Genomic DNA, 25,690 nt, shown 5'->3' on the forward strand with positions numbered 1-25,690 from the left:
TGTCTTATTTGTTTTGAACCGGTTTTTTTTTTTTTTTTCCTTTCAGGTAACCATGTCTAAACCACCATAAAACTGCAAAAACTGATCAAACTTCCAGCTATTTTGGTATGCACAAATTTAGTACTGGTTTTGATTTTAAGTTTCTAAACTTCTGTTCTCAATAATTCCATTCAAATGATGATAGAATATAAAATCTATGAGATAATCTTTTTTTTTTACATCAATCCCTTTTCTTTTATAAAAATTGCTTACATACAAGTTTCTTCACATTAATCATGTGCTTTCTTTGAAAATAACCTTTGACACCAAATTTTCCTCATAGCATTTTTCATCTCGGTATTTCTCAGTGTATAGATTAAAGGATTGAACACAGGGGCAATGATAGTGTAAAATAGTGCAAATACCTTATCCTCAGGGTAAGGTAAGAGGTCTAAGGTCTAAGGCAACCAAAGTTTGAAGGTACAAAAAATAAGATGACTACTGTAATATGAGACCCACAAGTAGAGAAGGCTTTGCATCTTCCCTCAGCTGAGTAATTTCTTAAGGTAAATAATATGATGACATAAGAAACTAATAAGACAGTAAAATTAAATAAGGAAACCATTCCTGAATTGGCAACCGGAAGGACACCAGTGATGTAGGTATCAGCACAAGCAATTTTAAACATAGGAAAGATATCACAAAAGTAGTGATCATTTTCATTAGAACCACGAAATGCAACTAGATTATCATTGATAACTGAGGAAAAAAATGGACAGCCCCACCAGGCCAAGTAGCCAAGACTAGAAGATTACATTTATCCTGTTCATGATAATCATATAGTGGAGAGGTTTACAAATGGCAATGTAGCAATCAAAAGCCATGGCAGTAAGAATGAAGACCTCAATACTGCCAAAAAAAATGCATTGTAAAAATCTGTAACATGCAATTATCATAAGAAATGTTTTTTGTCCCCCCTAGTAGATCACCAATTAGTTTGGTTATAATACTAGAGGTATAGTAAATGTCTATGAATTATAAGTGACTGAGGAAATACTACATTGGTTGATTAAAAAGAGGACTGCCTAGAATGGACACAAGGATCAGAAGATTCCCTACCAACAGGATAACATAGCAGAATAAAAAGAGCACAAAGCAAAATGTTTGTATATTCTGGTCATAAGAAAGTCCCAAGAGGATGAATTCTGAGATGTTTCTCTGGTTTTCTATATATTTGAGTTTGTTATATATTATATACAAATGAATTAGGTATCTGAAAAAAAATCAGAACAAACAAAACATAAATTTGGTGAAAATTAACAATATGAACACAAAATTATAGACTTTACTAAAAACTAGTTTGACATGAATGTAATATTATTCTCAACTTATTGAATTAACCTGCTTTATTTTTAATTGCTTTTTATTTTATAAATCTATTGTGGAAAATTTTTGTAATTGAAATAATTATTTTACTGAATTTTATTTTTTCAGTAATGATTTTAAATATTTAAATAATATTTTGAAAATCGAAACATACTTGACTATCAATTATATTATCTAGCTAACAAATATTTTTAATTGACCAAAGTAAAAAAGTGCTTTTCCACATATTTTAAATATGTATATATCTATATCAAATACATGAAATTGACCTTCCTTTTTCTAATATATTTGTCCAAATTCTCTGAATTATCTGGGACTGATTCATCAGGAAATGCAAATGTATTTAAGCATCCCAACCTAAACTGGAAAATTCTTACAGAGTGTGCTGTTTATGGCTTATTTGAGAAAATGTTGCAAATGAATCATGCTAAACCAGAGTGATTTCTATAATATTAGAAAGTTAAGAATGTTTGAGTACTACTCAGCATTAGAAAGAATGCATTTAATGATGGATATTGTGAAAAAAATAAGAAATCCATTTATCCTATTTATAATTCAAGTGAAAGGCAATTAAAAATATTACTGTCATTGAAGTTTGTGATGGCAATCATTAAAGCATAGATGAAATAAACTGCACACATATTTTTGAATTTAGCATATGCCATGACTGTCGCTAGAAATTGGGTATGTTTTATTTACAATCTAAAAAACTGGTGTAAATAAAAAGAAATAACACAGATGACAACTTTAGACAAACTTTGTGGTCAGATACACATGGTGGTATTTGAGGCATTGATATTAATAAATTAATTAATTCATAGTTATACATGTTATGTAACTAACACATACTGTTAAAGTCATTAAACTGAGCAAATAAAGGCTAGAGACAATTCACCATGAGTGTCTCACCCATTGATGATGAATCAGCTGTCCTAAGTAGGTTTGCAAAAGCTAGTACACCTACCTTAGTCTGCATCTGATGTTACAAACAAATCTGTGCCCCAGATGTCTACAAAGAATCCTTTCATAGCAAGGATATATTGAAACCATCAACTCTACTTGGAGAAGGAATTCATAGAGCCTAGACTCCATCTTAGCCCTATTCTTGCTGATCAATCTTGGCCACCTTGCCAATGAACTCTGGACTCTGTGCTTAGTGCCTATGGAAACTACAATAGAAGGATAAGACCCTCTCTGGTCAGGGGAATCTTGAAGATCACATCCAGGTTACTCATTGCCTAAGAGAAAACATACTCTAATCACCCTTGCCTCCGGATAGGTTATAAATTATTTATGTATCTGTTGGAGTGTAATCTCAGGCTTATTAATTATTAACTGTTTGAACACCTAACACTTGATAAGACTTGAATAATGGGGTTATTGTGATTGTATGTACCCTTCCTTTGTTTTATGTAAGTCCCAAGGAAATTGAGGTGGTGGGTTCGGATATGTACACATGGGGTATAAAATATTTTCACTAATGCTGGCCAGAGTCCTTGGCCAAGAGGAGACTCTGCCCTGGGCCTACTGGTGTATTAAACTGCACTCCACTATCTGCATTGTCCTTTTGAGTGAGTTTGTTTCCCAGAAAGCGTGGCTATAACATGGTCACTGTCAAAATCAATACCTATGTGTTTTACAGTCTTGGAAACTCTTATACATGCCATAGAATTCACAGGTAGACATTTAAAATATCTGTAATGTGGAACATCAACTCTATTTTAAACTATTCAAAAGTCTAAATTTTCAAAGGAGACATTTTCAGTTTGTTCCTACTTTAAGGGTAATTATCAACCACAGAATGTTTTCCAGTTAAACTTAATTAATGATAATTGAAAAATTTTATGTGGGATAGGATTCTATCTATCTTCAACTTATTGTTACTTAACTGATAAGAGGAAATAATTTTGATTTCCAGATATATTCATTTAGCTAAAACTATTTACTTAAAAAAAGCATTATATAAGTAGACTTTGAACAGTTTTAAAGATAGAATTCACTTCACTAATCTAAATCTCTGATTTTAAATAGAAGAGACTCAGGTCAAGAGAATTTGGGGACTTCCCTGGTGGTCCAGTGGTTAAGAATCTGTCTTCCAATGCAGGGGATGGGTTCATTCCTTGGTAAGGGAACCTAATGCTGCATAGCAACTAAGGCTTCCCACAGCTGCTACTGAACCTGCACACCATAGTGAGAGATACTTGTGTGCCTCAATGAAAAGATCCTGAATGCTGCAGCAAAGTTTACACTGACACAAATAAGATCTGATGTGGCCAAATAAAAAGATAGAAATAAAAATCAACTCTCATACTTTAAACAAACAAACAACAACAACAACAACAACAACAAAACAGAATCTAACTAACTTCTCAGTGTTGGAGAATAATATAATTACATAAGGAACAAATAAGAGAACAAAGGTAGATAAGGGGAAGCCATTCCTGAAGAAACAACCACTATGAATGTTCAGAGACAAATGTTCTGATTATTCCTCATCCGGGGCTTCATGTCATGCTTGAGAGCTGAGAGAAATGCAGGAAAACAGTGAAAGCACTCTTTTGAATTCTCATCTGAGTAGACAAAAACATGCATGGTGATGAGTTATTAGACACCAATTTGTTTTCTGAATATTTACATGTGTAAAGAGAATGGGATAGTTAATGCAAACATGTATTCCGTATACATTATTTTTTAAACTGGAAATGTTTCCTGTAGTTATGTATGGGTGTGAGAGTTGACCCATAAAGAAGGCTGAGCACTGAAGAATTGATGCTTCTGAACTGTGATACTAGAGAAGACTTTTGAGAGTCCTTTGGATTGCAAGGCGATCCAACCAGTCTATCCTAAAGGAAGTCAGTACTGAATATTCATTGGAAGGACTGATATTGAAGCTGAGATTCCAATACTTTGGCCACCTCACGTGAAGAGCTGACTCCTTGGAAAAAAACCCTGATGCTGGGAAAGACTGAAGGCAGGAGGAGAAAGGGACAACAGAGAATGAGATGGTTGGATGTCATCACCGACTCTATGGACATGAGTTTGAGTAAGCTCCAGGAGCTGGTGATGGACAGGGAGGCCTGGCATGCTGCAGTCCATGGAGTTGCAGTTAGACTCTACTGAGTGATTGAATTAACTAACTAACTAACTAATCTGATCTTACTATTAATTGAGGGGAAAAGGGAAAGGGAAAGCTTAGATGAGGAGAATTATTGTCATATAAACTGTGTCCTGACCACAGAGATATTAAGGAAAACTCCCAAGTAGAAATTTGTCAAAATGGATGAAATAAAGAGTATTCGGCAATCTCTGAATACACACAACAGTGGTGACAGGGAAAGAGGCAGTGATGTTAAGGAATGGCTATAAACAAACAAACACAAAAACTGATCAGTGTCACCCTTGAGCTAACTGCTTACTCTTTTTAAACCTCATCTTATTCATCTTATACCTATGATATCATGCCAGAATTCAGATTTCTAATGAGGAGTGCATGAGGTGATTTGAAATAAACCAGTGACAATGTGATATTTAAAACAGATTTTCCTTTTACAGTCTTCCCTCTTTGTGTGATTGGTTTAGAAACACAGAATTGTCATGTACATTTATGCAAAGTCGAATGGAAAAATAAAGCCAAAAATGAAAAAAATTCACAACATGCATGTGACAACTATGATGAGGTAAACTTTAATTTTAGCTCTATGTTAGTGAAAACATTTAAGCTAGTTTAATAAGATTGTTTCTCATAAGGAATATTTAATTCTACTCACTAACCTAATTTTTTGGACTATAAAAATATTGTCATCAATTTACTTTACTCTTAGGTAGTATCGAATAAAAATTCTAGTGTCCTTTCTGTTACATAATTAGCATAAGGGTAAGAAGTGGGAAATAGATGGAGAAACAGTGGAAACAGTTTTCAGACTTTATTTTGGGGGCTCCAAAATCGCTGCAGATGATGACTGCAGCCATGAAATTAAAAGACACTACTTGGAAGGAAAGTTATAATGGACTTAGATAGCATATTCAAAAGCAGAGACATTACTTTGCCAACAAAGGTTTGTCTAGTCAAGGCTATGGTTTTTCCAGTGTTCATGTATGGATGTGAGAGTTGGAGTATAAAGAAAGCTGAGAGCTGAAGTATTGATGCTTTTGAACTGCGGTTTAGGAGAAGACTCTTGAGAATCCCTTGGACTGCAAGGAGATCCAACCAGTCCATACTAAAGGAGATTAGCCCTGGGATTTCTTTGGAAAGAATGATGCTAAAGCTGAAACTCCAGTACTTTGGCCACCTCATGCAAAGATTTGACTCATTGGAAAAGACTCTGATGCTGGGAGGGATTGGGGGCAGGAGGAAAAGGGGATGTCAGAGGATAAGATGGCTGGCTGGCATCACCGACTCGATGGACATGAGTTTGAGTGAACTCCAGGATTTGGTGATAGACAGGGAGTCCTTGCATGCTGCGATTCATGGGGTTGCAAAGAGTCAGACATGACTGAGCGACTGAACTAAACTGAACCGAGGAAGTTCTTAAACTTAAAACTTCCACTGCATACTCAAATTTTTCTTTAATGCATCAAAATGTAGCATGGTATAAACTTACCTTAGTTGATTCAGGTCAGACTAGTCTACTGTGAGATGCCAGATTTTGAAATTTTCACTACTGTAGATATTGAAGCATAATCTAGTATATGTCTTAATGGTAATATGAAGGAATGCATATAAACATAAAAATAGTGCAAAATGATATTCACTGCCAATTATTAGAAAATGTTTTAACTATGTATTATTTTAGTAAGAACCTTGTTTACATGTAATGCACCATTAAAATTAAGGCATCATAAATCATTTTATAGTAAACAAATTATCATATACTGCAAAAGAAGTTATAGGCTTTAGAATGAAATTATATAGAACAAATACAAAGAAGATATAATTAGCCTAGCACATGTTTGATGGGGCTCAGGTAGTTAAGAATCCACCTGCAATGTGGGAGACCCGGGTTTGATCCCTAGGTCAGAAAGATACCTTGGAGAAGAGATGAAAACCCATTTCAGTATTCTTGCCTGGAGAATTCAATGGACAGAGGAGTCTGGCAGGCTATAGTCCTTGAGTTCACAAAGGGTCAGACAAGACTGAATGACTAACACTTGGACACTTTCCAAAATCCAGGTGCTATGAGTAATAAATTGCCAAAAGTTCTGAGTGGCTATCAGGTTTGTTTTAGTTTGATCAAGAATTTTACTGTAGATGCCTACTTGGTCAATCCATCCCTAGGATCAAAAACTGCAATAAACTGTGATAAATTACATTTCATAAATAAATTATAAACTAATAATTCAGACACATCCAAATTAATTCTCTGCAAATATTTTGGAAATTTCAATACATCTCAAAAACTCTACAGGCTTGTAAGGGAAATGAACTGTTAGAACTACTGCATACATCTTTATGCCCCCAGGAAAGCAGGCTAGGAAGTTCAAATGCCAATTGAACATCTCAATACTAATTCACTAAAAATAAACAAAAAAGTATGTTTAAATCCCTTCAAAAGCTAACACAGGTATTTAGGCCTTATTCATTGCATGCTTATGCCTGAAAAAATTTTGGTTCAAAAGAACAGATTATAAATGAAACTAACAACCATAAATTAACAGGTCCTTGAGAGCTCTAACTGATTATATCCCCAAAGGCATCTTCTAAACAGACCCAAGTCAAATGTTGTTGAGTCACTGTCCTTGGCAATGTCCTTGCTTCCAATGGGAGGAGGACTTTCCATACTTTATCTTGATTCAGACATTTTTTCCCAGGGGTCCTAAAAAGGCTACAGGCAAAACAGTTCAGGAAAACCTGACTGCTCTGCTCTTCCAGCTTTCTGAAGATTAGGAAGAAAACTGATATAGCATGTAATAGTACTAGGCTGGCTTTCAGGAAAATCTGAGCTGAGGTAGGGCAGAGAACCAATTACAGGAATTTTACATTCTAAGTATGGACCATTATCAAGATCCTAGCTGTGCAGAGTAGATAAATAAATACAATTGATGACCTTCAATATCATAACTGGTGCAAAATTATTTGTTTCAAGTGACCAATTTTGCCAGAATAGATTGTTTGGGAATGGAAGATGAAAAAATAAAAGAGAAAAGCATAAACAGTCTCTTTCTAAAAAAAAAGAAAAAGAAAAATTAGAGGAAGGAAGTACTCAATATACAGCAAAACGTGTATCCTGTTTCCTCTTCAGTTTTTTGTTTGTTTGTTTGTTTTTTCCCCTTGAAACAGAATATTTATAGGTTGTTTATTCAGTCTCATCCTCACACACTAAAGTTTGATTAGTCTCCCTCTGAAACAAACGCATAAGTATATACTTTTCAGGCATTTAAAACTTAAGAAAATTGCAGTTTATAGTATCAGACTTGATACAATACTGCTAAGACCAAACTATCTAGCAAATTAATAATAGTAAAATAATTTATTGAGAGATTATTGGGTAGTTCATGTTCACTATTTTATTTAATATGAATGAGTGAGTAAAAGTCACTCAGCTGTGTCTAATTCTTTGCAACCCCATGGACTCTATAGTCCATAGAATTCTCCAGGCCAGAATTCTGGAGTGGGTGCCTTTCCCTTCTCCAGGGGATCTTCCTGACCCAGGGATCGAACCCAGGTCTCACACATTGCAGGAGGATTCTTTACCAATTGATCCACAAGGGAAGCCCTTTAATATGCATAAGAATGAATATTTTGACCTAAGTACTGTTAACTCTGCACTTCCCAGATGATGGCTCAGTGGCTTTTTTTGTTTGTTTGTTTTGTTTTCCCACAATGCCAATTCCATTCTTTTATTCCTTCACACCACAAACATTTAACTCCCTTTCTGCAACCTGAATTTACAGAACCACATTGCAAAGGAAAAACAGGCATTTTTTAATCCTCCAAAATGCATGTATGAAATATAACACAAACCCTAGTATTAATACACAAACAGGCTTAGCTGAAGCTTTATGGAAATTTCTTAAAATTAGCATGACAGTTTAAATATTTATGCCTCTAAAGGTTTGCACAATCTCTCACATGCTAGTAAAGTAATACTTAAAATTCTCCAAGCCAGGCTTCAGCAATACATGAACCATGCAGTTCCAGATGTTCAAGCTGGTTTTAGAAAAGGCAGAGGAACCAGAGATCAAACTGCCAACATCTGCTGGATCATCATGAAAGCAAGAGAGTTCCAGGAAAAAAAAAAATCTGTTTCTGTTTTACTGACTATGCCAAAGCCTTTGACTGTGTGGATCAGAATAAAGTGTGGAAAATTCTGAAGGAGATGTGAATACCAGACCACCTGACCTGCCCCTTGAGAAATCTGTATGCAGGCCAAGAAGCAACAGTTAGAACTGGACATGAAACAACAGACTGGTTCCAAATAGGAAAAGCAGTATGTCAAGGCTGTATATTGTCACCCTGCTTATTTAACTTCTATGCAGAATACATCATGACAAACTCTGGGCTGGAGGAAGCATAAGCTGGAATCAAGATTGCTGGGAGAAATATCAATAACTTCAGATATGCAGATGACACCACCCTTATGGCAGAAAGTGAAGAAAAACTAAAGAGCGTCTTGATGAAAGTGAAAGAGGAGACTGGAATAGTTGGCTTAAAGCTCAACATTCAGAAAACTAAGATCATGGCATCTGGTCCCAGTACTTCATGGCAAATAAATGGGGAAACAGTGGAAGCAGTGGCTGACTTTGTTTTTCTGGGCTCCAAATCACTGCAGGTGGTGATTGCAGCCATAAAATTAAAAGATGCTTACTCCTTGGAAGGAAAGTTATGACCAACCTAAACAGCTTATTAAAGAGCAGAGATATTACTTTGCCAACAAAGGTCTGTCTAGTCAAGGCTATGGTTTTTCCAGTCCTGGTCCTTGCCCATGACCGCTGGCCTCAGAGACAGTCTCAGGGCAGATGGTGCTGCCTGTGTGCAAGAATCCCCAGTGCATGACTCAAATGACCCCGGTGCACACACTCGCCCCCCTGGGCACCCCGTGGCTCAGGATGGCCCCTCATGCCCACCCCCTCCATGCAGTCAGACCTTCCCCTTGCTTCACCTCGGGCCTCAGCCCCACATCAGACAAGCCCTGGGGCCCCCAGGCCCTGACCTGCGGGTTATGGCTGCCTCGAATTGTCTTTCCAGGGGCTCATCTGGAAAAAGAAGGAAGGTGCCAGTTAGTGGCATCCGTGGCAGCCACGGCCTCCACAAGTGATGACTCAGCTCTCAGAATGCAGGCCACCCTGGGGTCGCCCTCACCCCTACTCCCCTCTGCACAGACCCCAGCCACACGACCATGAAAGGCTTGCCTTGGGCCTGGGGCTCGGCCCCTCCCATCAAGCCACGTCAACAGCCCCCTCCTTGACATTGCCAGATCTTCTTGGAGTGCCTCCTGCTTGCTTCCCCCTGCCCCCTCCAAACAAAACAAAACAAAACAAAACAAAACAAAACTATGGATGTAAGAATTGGACTATAAGAAAGGTGAGCACTGAAAAATTGATGCTTTTGAATCGTGATGTTGGAGAAGACTCTTGAGAGTCCCTTGGACTGCAAGGAGATCCAACGAGTCCATCCTAAAGGAGATTAGTCTTGAGTGTTCATTGGAAGGACTGATGCTGAAGCTGAAACTCCAGTACTTTGGCTGTCTGATGTGAAGAGGTGACTCACTTGAAAAGATGCTGATGCTCTGATGCGAACAGCAGATGCATTTGAAAAGACGCTGATGCTGGGAAAGATTGAGGGCAGGAGGAGAAGGGGATGACAGAGGATGAGATGGTTGGATGGCATCACCAACTCAATGGAACTGGGTTTGGGTGGACTCCAGAGTTGGTGATGGACAGGGAGGCCTGGCGTGCTGCAGTTCATGGGGTCGCAAAGAGTCAGACATGACTGAGTGTCTGAACTGACTGAACTGTCTATACATAGTTATTTCAGAAGCAGTAAAGACATTTAATTAATTGTTGGATTAAAAAAATCTTCAACAAAAAAGCTCTAACAATTGTGTGAAATTTAAGTTACTTACACTTAAACATTTAGGGTCATGATTCAAAAAACTTAGAGCATATCATGATTTATTTATGAGTTTTGGAGAGAAGGTAAGTAGTATAAAGAATATTTCCCAGGTGAAATCTAGAATGAAAAACTTTTAGAAGAATATCTGTAATATGCTTACCTGAAATTAGAGAAAAAGTAACAAAACAAAAACTGTAATACAGGAGATGCAGAAGTCAGGAGTTCGAACCCTGGGATGGGAAGATGCCCTGGAGGAAGAAATGAAAATCCACTCCAGTATTCTTGCCTGGGAAAATCCCATGGATGGAGTGAAGGAGGAAACAGACAGAACAGCTCCATCTTGAAAGCAGGACTCCATCTTGGGCCAGACTGTGGACTTTGGGCTGGATGCCCAGTATCTATGGAAAAGACATACCAACTGTAAAACAAGACCCCACCTCCCAACCCACCCCAATTGAAGAGCCCCAGGGCTCGTACCTAGACTCTCCAATGCCTAAAAGAATACCCTAATTATCTGTGTTACTGAATAAAATCATACATTCTATTATGCTTATTGGGATATGACCACAGGCCTATTGATAATTGTCCACTGTTAACTACCTAGGCTTAAGGCATATGAATCACACGTTAACTTTGTTTGTATCTTTCTTTTCATTTGTTCAGACTAGTTTCACGGAATTTGGGGGAGGTGGGTTTGGGCATGTACACTTAGGGTATATAAGGTTTTCACAAAACCTGGTTGGGGTCCTTGGCTAAGAGAAAACTCTGCCCTGGGCCCGCTGGTGTAATAAACTACACTCCACTATCTGCACTGTCCTTCTGAGTGAGTCTTTTTCCCAGACTCCATGGAGAAGGAGCCTAAAAGGCTACAGTACATGGGGTCAAGAAGAGTCAGACATGACTGAGCACTCATACAGCACATGTTATTACCTCTATTATGCATATGAGACATCATAGTTTTTAGAGGTTAAATAACAAACTCAACAACCAGAATGCAACAGAATAAAGACCATGGGTATTTGTAAAGTTAATGCTTGCTTCTAGATTTGAAAAATCTAGTAACCCTGAGTAAATAAAATATCCTATCATTAAAAAGAAGTATGTTTTATAGTCAAAAATCTATAAGTATTAAGAATTGAGTTTCAGGAAGAGAAAAGCCAATTAAATCAAAACTATATGGAAATGAGGATATATAAAGTTACAAAATTAATGACATAATTGACAGTTCTAAGTAGAGAATACAAAATGCAAAGGTTTATTCTTGATAGAATTAATCACACAGAAAACTTTATTAAAATGAATTAAGAGAAAGTAGAGAAAAAGGAGAAAAACAAACACAAATATTCAATGGAGAAATAGAACTCATATGTTTTTGAAAGTAGTATAAAATTGTACAAAAGTGTTGAAACAATTTGGCAATATCTGCACAAGCTCCATATGCTAAGTTCCAACAATTCTGCTTCTAGATATTTATGATAATATGTAATTGAGTGACTAATTTCAAGGTGCCATCATTTAGATGCAGGTATATAATGTCATGAAATCATACCTGAGATTTGGGACACAATATGTTGCATGAGCATGTGGCTCACACTCAGAGCACCCAGGCCTTGTTATAATATGTTTCAAAGAGTAGATAAGCAAATAAACACAAAACAAGCTCAAAGAAAATTAAATATCTTTAGACCTACAAGACCTTTTAGAACTAACACCCCCAAAAGATGTCCTTTTCATTATAGGGGACTGGAATGCAAAAGTAGGAAGTCAAGAAACACCTGGAGTAACAGGTAAACTTGGCCTTGGATAATAGAATGAAGCAGGGCAAAAGCTAATAGAGTTTTGCCAAGAGAACACACTGGTCATAACAAACACTGTCTTCCAACAACACAAGATACAAGTCCACACCTGAACATCACCAGATGGTCAACACCAAAATCAGATTGATTATATTCTTTGCAGCCAAAGATGGAGAAGCTCTATACAGTCAACAAAAACAAGACCAGGAGCTGACTGTGGCTCAGATCATGAACTCCTTATTGCCAAATTAGGACTTAAATTGAAGAAAGTGGGGAAATCCATTAGACCATTCAGGTATGACCTAAATCAAATCCCTTATGATTATACAGTGGAAGTGAGAAATAGGTTTAAGGGACTAGATCTGATAGACAGAGTGCATGATGACCTATAGATGGAGGTTTGTGACCCTGTATAGGAGACACAGATCAAGACCATCCTCATGGAAAATAAACACAAAAAAGCAAAACGGCTGTCTGAGAAAGCCTTACAAATAGCTGCAAAAAGAAGAGAAGTGAAAATCAAAGGAGAAAGGGAAAGATATAAGCGTCTGAATGCAGAGTTCCAAAGAATAGCAAGGAGAGATAAGAAAGCTTTCCTCAGCAATCAGTGTAAAGAAATAGAGGAAAACAACAGAATGGAAAAGACTAGAGATCTCTTCAGGAAAATTAGCGATACCAAGGGAACATTTCATGCAAAGATGGGCTCGATAAAGGACAGAAATTGTATGAACCTAAAGGAAGCAGAATTATTAAGAAGAGGTGGCAAGAATACACAGAAGAACTGTACAAAAAAGAGCGCCACTACCCCGATAATCAAGATGGTGTGATCACTCACCTAGAGCCAGACATCCTGGAATGTGAAGTCAGAAAGCATTACTACGAACAACGCTAGGGAAGGTGACAGAATTCCAGTGGAGCTATTTCAAATCCTGAAAGATGATGCTGTGAAAGGGCTGCACTCAATATGCCAGCAAATTTGGAAAACTCAGCAGTAGCCACAGGACTGGAAAAGGTCAGTTTTCATTCCAATCCCAAAGAAAGGCAATGCCAAAGAATGCTCAAACTACCACATAATTGCACTCATCTCACATGCTAATAAATACTCAAAACTCTCCAAGCCAGGCTTCAGCAATACATGAACCGTAAACTTCCAGATGTTCAAGCTGGTTTTAGAAAAGGCAGAGGAACAAGTGATCAAACTGCTAACATCTGCTGGATCATTGCAAAAGCAAGAGATTTCCAGAAAAACAAAACAAAACAAAACAAAAACAAAAACAACCATCTATTTCTTCTTTATTGACTATGCCAAAGCCTTTGACTATGTGGATCATAATAAAGTGTGGAAAATTCTGAAGGAGATGTGAATACCAGATCACAAGACCTACCTTCTGCAAAACCTGTATGCAGGTCAGGAAGCAACAGTTAGAACTGGACATGGAAAACAGACTTGTTCCAAATAAGAAAAGCAGTACGTCAAGGCTGTATATTGTCACCCTGCTTATTTAACTTATATGCAGAGTACACCATGACAAACTCTGGGCTGGAATAAGCACAAGCTGAAATCAAGATTGCCGGGAGAAATATCAATAACTTCAGATATGCAGATGACACCACCCTTATGGCAGAAAGTGAAGAAGAACTGAAGAGCCTCTTGATGAAAGTGAAAGAGGAGAGCGAAAAAGTTGGCTTAAAGCTCAACATTCAGAAAATGAAGATCATGGCATCTTGGTCCCATCACTTCATGGGAAATAGATGGGAACAATGGAAACAGTGTCAGACTTTACTTTTCTGGGTTCCAAAATCATTGCAGATGATGATTGCAGCCATAAAATTAAAAGACGCTTACTCCTTGGAAGGAAAGTTGTGACAAACCTAAATAGCATATTCAAAAGCAGAGACATTACTTTGCCAACTAAGGTCCGTCTAGTCAAGGCTATGGTTTTTCCAGTGGTCATGTATGGATGTGAGAGTTGGACTGTGAAGATGGCTGAGCGCCAAAGAATTGATGCTTTTGAACTGTGATGTTGGAGAAGACTCTTGAGAGTCCTTTGGACTGCAAGGAGATCCAACCAGTCCATTCTAAAGGATATCAGCTGCGGTGTTCATTGAAGAACTGATGCTGAAGCTGAAACTCCAATACTTTGGCCACCTCATGTGAAGAGTTGACTCATTGAAAAAGACCCTAATGCTGGGAGAGATTGAGAGCAGGAAGAGAAGGGGATGACAAAAGATGAGAGGGCTAGATGGCATCACTGAGTCAATGGACGTGAGTTTGAGTGAACTCTGGGAGTTGGTGTTGTACAGGGAGGCCTGGCATGCTGCGATTCATGGGGTAGTAAAGAGTTGCACACGACTGAGTGACTGAACTGAACTGAAACATAAAATGAGATTTATAGCCATTTCATGTTCAGGGCCCTCAATTTCTAGGGCTAGTCTTCTTACAACATGTACTTGTGTGGATGAAGCACACGAGATAAGAATCCCAGCAAACTGGGCACATCAGGATTTAGGAAAGCAAATGTGCCATAAACCACCTTTCAATGGGCTGACAGTTTCTCAAATTAAAACTGTCAACCACACCTAGAATATTTATTACATATCAGTCATTAAGCTTGGAACATCATATGGACTATATCCAAAGTTATGTGGGTAAACTATTATTTAATATAACTTAAAAGTGATGCTTGTATATATATATATATATATATATATATATATATATATATATATATATATGGGGGTAACAGAAGATAAGATGGTTATATAGCCTCACCAATTCAATGAATACGATATTGAGCAAAGTCCTGGATATAGTGAAGAACAGGGGAGTCAGGCAGGCTGTAGTAGATGGAGTTGCAAAGAGTTGGACCTGACTTAGAAACTGAACAGAAGAAATTCATTTTTATGGATTTATATATACATATTGAAGTAGGAAATGGTAACCCACTCCAGTATTCTTGCCTGGAGAATCCCATGGCCAGAGGAGCCTGGAGGGCTACAGTCCATAGGGTCACAAAGACTTGGACATAGCTGAAGTGACTTAGAATGCACACATATGTATATAGATAGAGATAGAGATAAAGATAAATACAGATATAGCTATATAGATTGTTGTTGTTCAGTCGCCAGGTTGTGCCTGACTCTTTTTGACCTCATGGAGTGTAGTCCACCAGGCTCCTCTGTCCATGAAATTCCCCAAGCAATACTGGACTGGGTTGCCATTTCCTTTTTCAGGGGATCTTCTAGATCCAGGGATTCAACCTGTGCCTGCTGCTGCTTGGCAGACCAGTTGTTTAACACTGAGCTACCTGGAAAGCCCCATATTAATGGAGGGATTTTCTTAAATTACACATTGACAACTGTGAATATTTTAAGAAATCTTCTGTTTTTCACTAACATGCTGAGCAAAACATAAATAGCTAATCTTACTTTAATATATTTTGTATGTAGCCTTGTGCAATATCGTCAGATTTTTTGCCAATTTGTGAACTTCAAGAAAAGGAAAAAAAAATGATAATAAAATTTTATTTATTTGCATAGCATTTCTGTGATGGGATGATAATTTCCCATCCAACTCCAATACCCTAGAGACCCCCACACCATATATACACAGACACAATCATTACACGCACACACAGATACACACAGCATGCATATACATTCTATACATCTATACTTTAAAGAAATCCAAATGCTTTTGGAAAAAAAATATATTAAACCAGATCAAATGGTACTATGAATGTTTTGTCAAATCTAATTTACAACGAAATGGGCAGAATATTTTCTCCTCATATTCCAATGTATCCAGAAGAAAAAGAAAGTTATTATCTTCATATGAAATAAAGAGACTGTGAGATATTTCCCCAGCAAAGATAAGTTTATTCTCTATTAACAGAGAATCACAATGTGGGGTCTGAAACCCTGGCAAGAAAAATGCATGAGCCTGTGTAAGTCCTCGAAAAACGAGTGTGAAGGAGAAATTATTTATACAGAGAAAAAGACAGGTTATAACAAACAAAGAGGTCATGGCTTTTCATTGGCTGAGCCTCTGTCAGGAAAGGAAAGTCTTTTCTTTTGTATTTTTGGCTGTGTTGTCACAAGGTGTAAAATGTCCCTGCTACTGATCTACCAATACAATTTAATTGAGGTTTCTCTTTATTATTTTTTTTTCACTGTTCTAAGAGCTGGAACATTAGAAGAAGGGATCTTCATCGTTAAGACAATATTTAACATAGTCTCTATGTGTCTTTCCTGGGTTTTGTCTTGGTTGAGAGGCAGGAGTAACTTCATCAAGAAAACTGTGTGGAAGATACGTCATCATTTGACTGAGAAAAGAAAAGTGCTTGGGCAGAGTGAAATGTCTAGTCAAGTAGGAACCAAAGTTAGAGGCTGAGATTGTGTTATGTAATTCAGTGAATACAAGGGTAAGGGACAATCAAAGAGCCATACCTTCTCAATGCATTAAATAAATAAGTAAAATATATATTATTGGGGGTTGAAAGTCTGCTGGATTTCAATCACTCCATGATTGAAACATGAGGACATATGTTAAAATTTTAGCCTTTCTGACATTATTATTAATGCATGATTGTTAATGACATAAATGCAAGTTCTAGATATGTGAGAAAAAATGCATGAAGTTAAACAAAGAGAAAAAACAGAATTTTGTATTTAATTCAGAAATTTTTGCTACATCTTAATTTATCCTGGAAAAAGAGATAAAAGATAATTAAGATATGGCACACAATATTCTGTCTAAGTCATATTAGAAAAACCCAGTTCATAAGAAGAAACATAAGATGCTAGGTTATTTGAAATAGAGCCAGACATCCTGGAATGTGAAGTCAAGTGGGCCTTAGAAAGAATCACTATGAACAAAGCTAGTGGAGAGGATGGAATTCCAGTTGAGCTATTTCAAATACTAAAACATGATGCTGTCAAAGTGCTGCACTTAAAATGTCAGCAAATTTGGAAAACTCAGCAGTGGCCACAGGACTGGAAAAGGTCAGTTTTCATTCCAATCTCAAAAAAAGGCAATGCTAAATAATATTCAAACTACTGCACAATTGCACTCATCTTACTCACTAGTAAAGTAATGCTCAAAATTCTCTAAGCCAGGCTTCAGCAGTACATGAACCGTGAACTTCCAGATGTTCAAGCTGGTTTTAACAAAGGCAGAGGAATCAGAGATCTAATTACTAAAATCCACTGGATCATCAAAAAAGCAAGAGTTCCAGAAAAATATCTATCTCTGCTTTATGGAATATGTCAAATCCTTTGACTGTGTGGATCACAATAAACTGTGGAAAATTTTGAAAGAGATGAGAATACAAGACTACCTGATCTGACTCTTGAGAAATGTGTATGTAGGTCAGGAAGCAACAGTTAGAACTGGACAAGAAACAACAAACTGGTTCCAAACAGGGAAAGGCTGTATATTGTCACCTTGCTTATTTAACTTATATGCAGAGCACATCATGAAAAACACTGGGCTGGAAGAAGCACAAGCTGGAATCAAGATTGTTGGGAGAAATATCAATAACCTCAGATATGCAGAAGATACCACCATCATGGCAGGAAGTGAAGAAGAACTAAAGAGCCTCTTGACGAAAGTGAAAGAGGAGTGAAAAAGTTAGCTTAAAGCTCAACATTCATAAAACTAAATTATGGCATCTGGTCCCATCACTTCATGGCAAATAGATGGGGAAACAGTGGAAACAGTGACATACTTTATTTTGGGGGGCTCCAAAATCACTTCAGATGGTTATTGCAGCCATGAAATTAAAAGACGCTTACTCCTTGGAAGAAAATTTATGACCAACCTAGATAGCATATTCAAAAGCAGAGACATTACTTTACCAATAAAGGTCCGTCTAGTCAAAGCTATGGTTTTTCCTGTGGTCATGTATGGATGTGAGAGTTGGACTGTGAAGAAGGCTGAGAGCCGAAGAATTGATGCTTTTGAACTGTGGTGTTGGAGAAGACTCTTGAGAGTCCCTTGGACGGCAAGGAGATCCAACCAGTCCATTCTGAAGGAGAACAGCCCTGGGATTTCTTTTGAGGAAATGATGCTGAAGCTGAAACTCCAGTACTTTGGCCACCTCATGCGAAGAGACTCTGATGCTGGGAGGGATTGGGGGCAGGAGGAGAAGGGGACAACAGAGGATGAGATGGCTGCATGGCATCACTGACTCGATGGACGTGAGTCTGAGTGAACTCCTTGAGTTGGTGATGGACAGGGAGGCCTGGCGTGCTGTGATTCATGGGGCGCAAAGAGTCGGACATGACTGAGCGACTAAACTGAGCTTAACTGAACATAAAAATAAAAGTGAAAAGAAGACCTCAGTTACCATTATAAGAAAATAATGTTTTTACTGTGTCACAAACAACTTTAAAAACTTACCTGCAACAGAGAAGCAGGTCTTCACCATTCTGTTTCTCTGTGGCCTGAGTATAACAGGGAGACCAAGGCTCTTACATATGAATCTGTAGCTCTAGGGACTCAAACCCTGGAGGACCACTAGCAACATTTTCCTCAGAAACATCACATCAGATCATTAAGGCAAATGGCAGGTCTCATACTATTTTTAATGACTAGAAATTTTTTGGAATTACAAAAAAAATTGTGGCTTGAAATTGGCTGCTGGGATTTGTTTCCATGTAATTAAAATGCCCCTGGAATGAATGACACGAAATTGAAGCTAATGGAAAAAAGCCATATATATATGTGTGTGTGTGTGTGTGTGTGTGTGTGTGTGTGTGTGTGTGTGTATACACACACATAAAATGATGTCTAAAATTGGAAGTTTATATACATAATTTTCTTTGCAATTTGGTTTAAAATTTTCCAACTTTTTTCACACATGATATACACAGCGTTCAAATATTTTCATAGAAAGTATTTTATCAGAGATATATTTCATGTTTGAATTATAATGAACAGGACACAAGTCAATTCACAGTCAGCTACATCAGCAGTATGTGAACCATGGACTTCAAGATGTTCAAGCTGGATTTAGAAAAGGCAGAGGAACCAGAGATCAAATTGCCAACATGTGCTGGATCATCAAAAAAGTAAGAAAGTTCCAGAAAAACATCTATTTCTGCTGTACTGACTATGCCAAAGCCTTTGACTGTGTGGATCACAATGAACTGTGGAAAATTCTGAAGGAGATGGGATGACCAGACCACCTGACCTGCCTCTTGAGAAACCTGTATGCAGGTCAGGAAGTGCAGTTAGAACTGGACATGGAACAACAGACTGGTTCCAAATAGGAAAAGGAGTATGTCAAGGGTGTATATTGTCACCCTGCTAATTTAACTTACATGCAGAGTACATCATGAGAAACGCTGGGCTGGAAGAAGCACAAGCTGAAATCAAGATTGCCAGGAGAAATATCACTAACCTCAGATATTCAGATGACACCACCCTTAGAGCAGAAAGTGAAGAACTAAAGAGCCTATTGATGAAAATGAAAGAGGAGAGTGAAAAGGTTGGCTTAAAGCTCTACATTCAGAAAACTAAGATCATGGCATCTGGTCCCATCACTTCATGGCAAATAGATGGGAAACAGTGGGAAAAGTGGCTGTCTTTATTTTTCTGGGTTCCAAAATCACCACAGATAGTGATTGCAGCCATGAAATGAAAAGACACTTACTCCTTGGAAGGAAAGTTATGACCAACCTAGACAGCATATTAAAAATTAGGGACATCAATTTGTAAACAAAGGTCCTTCTAGTCAAGGCTATAGTTTTTCCAGTGATCACGTATGGGTGTGAGAGTTGGACTATAAAGAAAGCTGAGCACCGAAAAATTGATGCTTTTGAACTGTGGTGTTGGAGAAGACTCCTGAGAGTCCCTTGGACTGCAAGGAGATCCAACCAGTCCTTCCTAAAGGAGATCAGTTCTGGGTGTTCATTGGTAGAACTCATTTTGAAGCTGAAACTCCAATACTCTGGCCACCTGATGCAGAGAGCAGACTCATTTGAAAAGACTCTGATGCTGGGAAAGATTGAGGGCAGGAGGAAAATGGGACAGCAGAGGATGAGATGTTTGGATGGTATCACCGACTCAATGGACGTGGGTTTGGGTGGACTCCGGGAGTTGCTGATGGACAGGGAGCCCTGGCATGATGCAGCTAATGAGGTTGCAAGGAGTTGGACACGACTGAGCAACTGAACTGAACTGACCCTGTGTGTAATGGGGCCCCCTATGATGTACAGGGAAGGCTGACGTGCTGCAGTCCATGGAATCACAGAGTAGGACATTCCTGAGTGAATGAACTGAACTGATGATGGAGTCATTAATATTTGATTTCCATCCAACTGAAATCAGACAAGTACACTATCCTGGCCTCTCTTTGTGGCTGAACTCACTGTTGACCTCTTCCCTCATCTGTTTGTATAAAATAAACACATGGCATCTTCCATATAGCTCACACAACAATTTGCCAGTTCTGTGCAACTGTACCCCTTTATTTGTAAATCAGTTTGCGAAAATTTGTCTAGGTGACTTTTGAATGATATTCAAATAGGCCTTTATCTTATATTTCAATAAAATTTTGTCAGTTTTGATTGACAAATGAGAGAAGAATTTAGGTTTGTCTCTGTCAATTTTTCTGAAACAGCATAATTTATTCTCCTCTAGTGTAACTGCATCCAGAATAACTATATTGCTCTCCTCTAGTATAGTATAACTATAACCTATAACATTACTCTTATAGGATTAAAAAAAGCTCCAGAGGCATCCATACCATGACTCCTTTTTCTCATGATTTTCCTAGAGAGAGGTCAGTCTCAGTAATACAGAGATGCTTTGAAAATACTAATGTCCTGGATTTATGATTTTCTTGTATATTCTTGGCACATGTCTTTGGCTAAGAGATTAATCAACATATTAAGTTGTGGTCATATATTTTAGCCTCTGATCATGCATCTTAAAAGGTTAAATATTTAGAAAGATCACTCTATTAGTTTCCTATTGTTACTTTTAAAAATTTGCCACAAACTTGGTGGCCTATAACAATTCATAATTATTATCTTGGTAGCAAGAAGTCCAAAATGAGTCATGGGGCTTGAGACAGGGAATGGGCACAGCTCTTTCCTTCTGGAGATTCCAGGAACCGTTCATCCTTCTCTTTTTCCTGCTTCTGGTGGCTGCTGGCATTCCTTGACTTACAGCAGGCTCACTCCAGTCTCTGATGTATTGTCACATTTTCATCTCCTCTGTAACAAATCTCCCCCATCTTCTTCTTGTAAAGACCCTTATATTTTGTACTCAGATGATCTTCCTATCTCAAAGTACTTATCACAGCTTTAAAGTCCCTTTATAATAGAAGGTCACTCACAGATTCCAGAGTTTAGAGCCTGAGTGACTTTGGGAGCTATTATTCAGTCCCTCACAGTAATTCTCTAATTTTGTCCTGAGAAGACTTTGTAAGTGTGTATGGATTTGTGTGTAGGCACATGAATGTATTTGTGTATTTATATTCTTACACTGTCATGCGTGTATTTATCTATCTTCTTCTTCCACCAAGATACACAAAGTATTGAAGAATGATACTCGTTATGAGGAAATAACCACTCCAGCCCCTCAGGACTTCGCTGCTGTTATAGTCTTCTACTGTATCTGCACTTATTTGAAAATTTTGTCTTCTGTTTGTATCATGTTCTCCATTTAATAAAGAGATGAAATTTGCTGCTTTCTTCTCTTTCCCACTTTTATTGAGGCATACTATTTTCTAGATTTATTAACTTATAACACTATACAATTTTAATGTGTACAATGGGATGATTTGATATACACATGTATTGGGAAACATTACAATAAAGTTAGTTAGCATATCTGTCCTCTCACATAGTTACTAATGTGTGTGTGGTGAGAGCATTAAGATCAACTTTTTAGAAACTTTCAAGTATACACTAGAGTATTTTTTAACTACAGTCACCATGTTGTACATTGGGTCTTCAGAACTTATTGTCTTCTTTTTTTTTCTGAAAAGCTTATTTATTTATTTATTTTTAATTTATTTATTTTAATTGGAAGCTAGTTACTTTACAATATTGTGGTGGTTTTTGCCATACATTGACATGAATCAGCCATGGATGCACACACGTTCCCCATCCTGAACCTCCCTCCCACCTCCCTTCATCCTTCAGGGTCATCCCAGTGCTCCAGCCCTGAGCACCCTGTCTCATGCATCGAACCTGGACTGGCAAACTTATTGTCTTATAACTGGAAGTTGCACCCTTAGACCAGTATCTCCCTGCTTCCCTCACTCCCTAACCCTTGCAAACCACCATTAAACTCTGTTTCTATGAGCTCATATTTTCTGATTCCATATATAAGTGAGATGACATGGCATTTGTCTTTCTTTGTCTTAGTTTATTTAGCATATTGCCCTCAAGATTCATCCATGTTGCTGAAAATGGCAGGATCTCCTTCTTTTCTATACCTGAATAATATTGTATATTATTATACATACTCATAAAATGCTTAATCCTTTCATTTGTCAATGGACACTTATGATACTTGTATGGCTTCCATGTCTTGACTATTGCAAATAATGCTGCAATGAATGTAGGGGTGCAGATATCTCTTCAAGATAAATTGATTTCATTTCTTTTGGACATGTACTCAGAAGTGAGATTACCAATCATACGGTAGTTGTATGTTCATTATTATGCACCATTTTCTATACAGTCACCAACAGTGCACCAAATTCTGTTTTCTCTTCACTAGTAGCAAATTTTCTCTCCTCTCCCTCTTTTTTTTTATTTTTTTGTCTTTCTGTTTAATGTTTGGATAATAACCATTCTTAAAAAGGTGTTGCTGCTGCTGAGTCGCTTCAGTCGTGTCCAACTCTATGCAACTCCATAGACGGCAGCCCACCAGGCTTCTCTGTCCCTGGGATTCTTCAGGCAAGAACACTGGAGTGGGTTGCCACTTCCTTCTCCAAAAGGTGTTAGTGATACTTCATTTGGTGTTTAATTTGTATTTCCCTAATTATCAGTGATGTTGAACATGTCTTCATGTATTTTTGGCTATGTGTATATTTTCTTTGGAAATAAGCTGCTTCTCTTCTGGAAAAAAAATTTCATTATGATTATGTTGTAAATCAAGGTGACTCTGCCTTTTGGCTAAAACTTTAGTTTTTCCCATGAGTTAAATATTTCAGAGTACTAAACAAGCAGTTTCATTTTTTAATTTTCTAGAGCCTGCCTTTTTTCTTTATCAATATATCATTTGATAAGAACCATTTACCATTCACAGCTCTTCTAAATCTTCTACATGTGAAATGTTTAAATGGTTTTAGATTTACAACAGAGATTTTTGTCACACTGGTTATAAACAAGAATACTAAATATGAAGACACGTTATTTTATCTACTCCAAACTCCCTGAACATCAAAAAGTAATTGCTTCCTAGAAAAAGATATTTTGGTACTTTTAATGATCTCCCTTGGGGAAGAAATAAAGAACACTGAGACTTTCCATTGTGACATTTCTTTCCCATTGAAGCACTGAGAGCTCAATCTAAAAAAAAAAAAAAAAAAAAAAAAATTGCTTATTTATTTTTTTTTTAGAACACTACATCACAGATCAAAGATCCTTTCATAACTTCCTGGCAGTTCAGTTCTATTCAGTTCATTGCCTCAGTTGTGTCCGACTCTTTCAATCCCATGAACCATGGCACACCAGGCCTCCCTGTCTATCACCAGCTCCTGAAGTTTACCCAAAGTTATGTCTATTGAGTAGGTGATGCCATCCAACCATCTCATCCTCTGTTGTCCCCTTTTCCTCCTGCACTCAATCCCTCCAAGCATCAGGGTCTTTTCCAATGAGTCAGCTCTTTGCTTGAGGTGACCAAAGTAATGGAGTTTCAACCGCAATATCAGTCCTTCCAATGCACACCCAGGACCTATCTCCTTTAGGATAGCAGTTCATTCCCTTCTTATTCCTTGGTGAGTAACTTAATCTATAATTTGGTTATTTTCACTCCCATGATATTGTTTATCTTGTAGTACCTATGTGAATATTTATAATCAAGATATATAGTATTCACTGTACTTTTGATTATAGATGAGATTGAATGATATTTATGCTAACTGGTATACTTTTCTAATACAATAGTTTTAACTTGTACAGTATTTAATTGTGTGACTATATCATTTTTTAAAAATTTCCATTAAGGCTATTTTCATTTTTTGTTATTGCAATCTATATGCAGCTGAATGTTTCTGCATATCTTTTTGTGCATGTACATTTGAGTTTCTCCAGAGCAGTGATTTGCCATGATTTTTCATGTGATGACATACACAGAAAAAAAAATACCTGTTGGATACACAAGGAAAAACTGAAGATGATTTATTCCACATATTTTCTCAGTTTTATAACTTCTTTATTGTATTTTCCTATTTTGTCATCGATATTGTAATATTGATATTTACTAGATACTTATTGTAGATATTGATCTTCAGCATTTTAAACATATTTATGTTTTTTCTCTCATTCTGAGGCTTCTTTTTAATGTTTCCATGTGCTTCAATATAACATATTTTAATTCTAACATGGTACGTTTATTTTGATTTTTAATATTTACCTACACTGAATTCATAATTTGTTCATTACCTTAAGAGAGACCAACTTTTATAAGAACATTAGCATAACAAGTAAGTATAATTGCTTAAAGAGAGATTTTTACAGACTTTCTACAGGGCTTTTTACATATTTCAGACACATTTTCTTGTGAATCATACAATTTTTCTGGAACCTGAATAATTTTGAGGTGCTGTACTTCAGGAATAGGAATATGAGTGTCACTATTTCAAGCTTTCCAATAAGCACAATTATCACTTGGTAGGTGTCCCAAACTAGTTTAGTCAGAAATATGTGGAATGATCCAGTATCATTCTGGCTTTTAATTCAAGTTATAAACAAATTTCTCCAATTGTGGTGGACCAGAATCAACCTAATCAAAGATATGATTTATCAATTATATCTAGCACCCTACAAGTTTGAATTTCTGGATCCAAGTAATTCAAATGAACTAATATATCTAAAGTATTAACTACATTACTGAATAAACTGTTCAGATTTTCTGAAATCTGTATTACCTTATAAAGGGCAAGATCCCTAAATTGAGCATGACCAGTTTTAATAAACTACATTCAAGGTCTAATTATGAGACACTTTTGATAATGAAAGTGTCATTTCTGTGGTTCTGAAAACTGCAAGAGTCAAATGTTTATAGAAAATGCAACTACAACTAAATACTTAAAATTAGATAAAGAAATATATTTCAGGGTACAGTACTCAGCAATAGAAGCATTTACATAAGTATGGTTACGTTTTTATCTTTGAGTGTATTATTTATATTATTTTACCTTTTTAAATTTCATATGACAACTATATTCATTAAAGAGACATCACCTAGGTGAAGTGTTAATCACTCAGTAATATCCATCTCTTTGTGACC

General features: G+C 37.1%; 1 pseudogene; it reads right to left on the bottom strand.

Moving 5' to 3' along the window:
- Positions 1-269: 269 nt before the first annotated feature.
- On the bottom strand, positions 270-18,644 carry LOC138072356 (olfactory receptor 4P4-like; annotated as a pseudogene).
- Positions 18,645-25,690: the final 7,046 nt, after the last annotated feature.

The sequence above is a fragment of the Capricornis sumatraensis genome, unplaced genomic scaffold, assembly GCF_032405125.1.
Source record: "Capricornis sumatraensis isolate serow.1 unplaced genomic scaffold, serow.2 scaffold10, whole genome shotgun sequence".
Taxonomy (NCBI): Eukaryota; Metazoa; Chordata; class Mammalia; order Artiodactyla; family Bovidae; genus Capricornis; species Capricornis sumatraensis.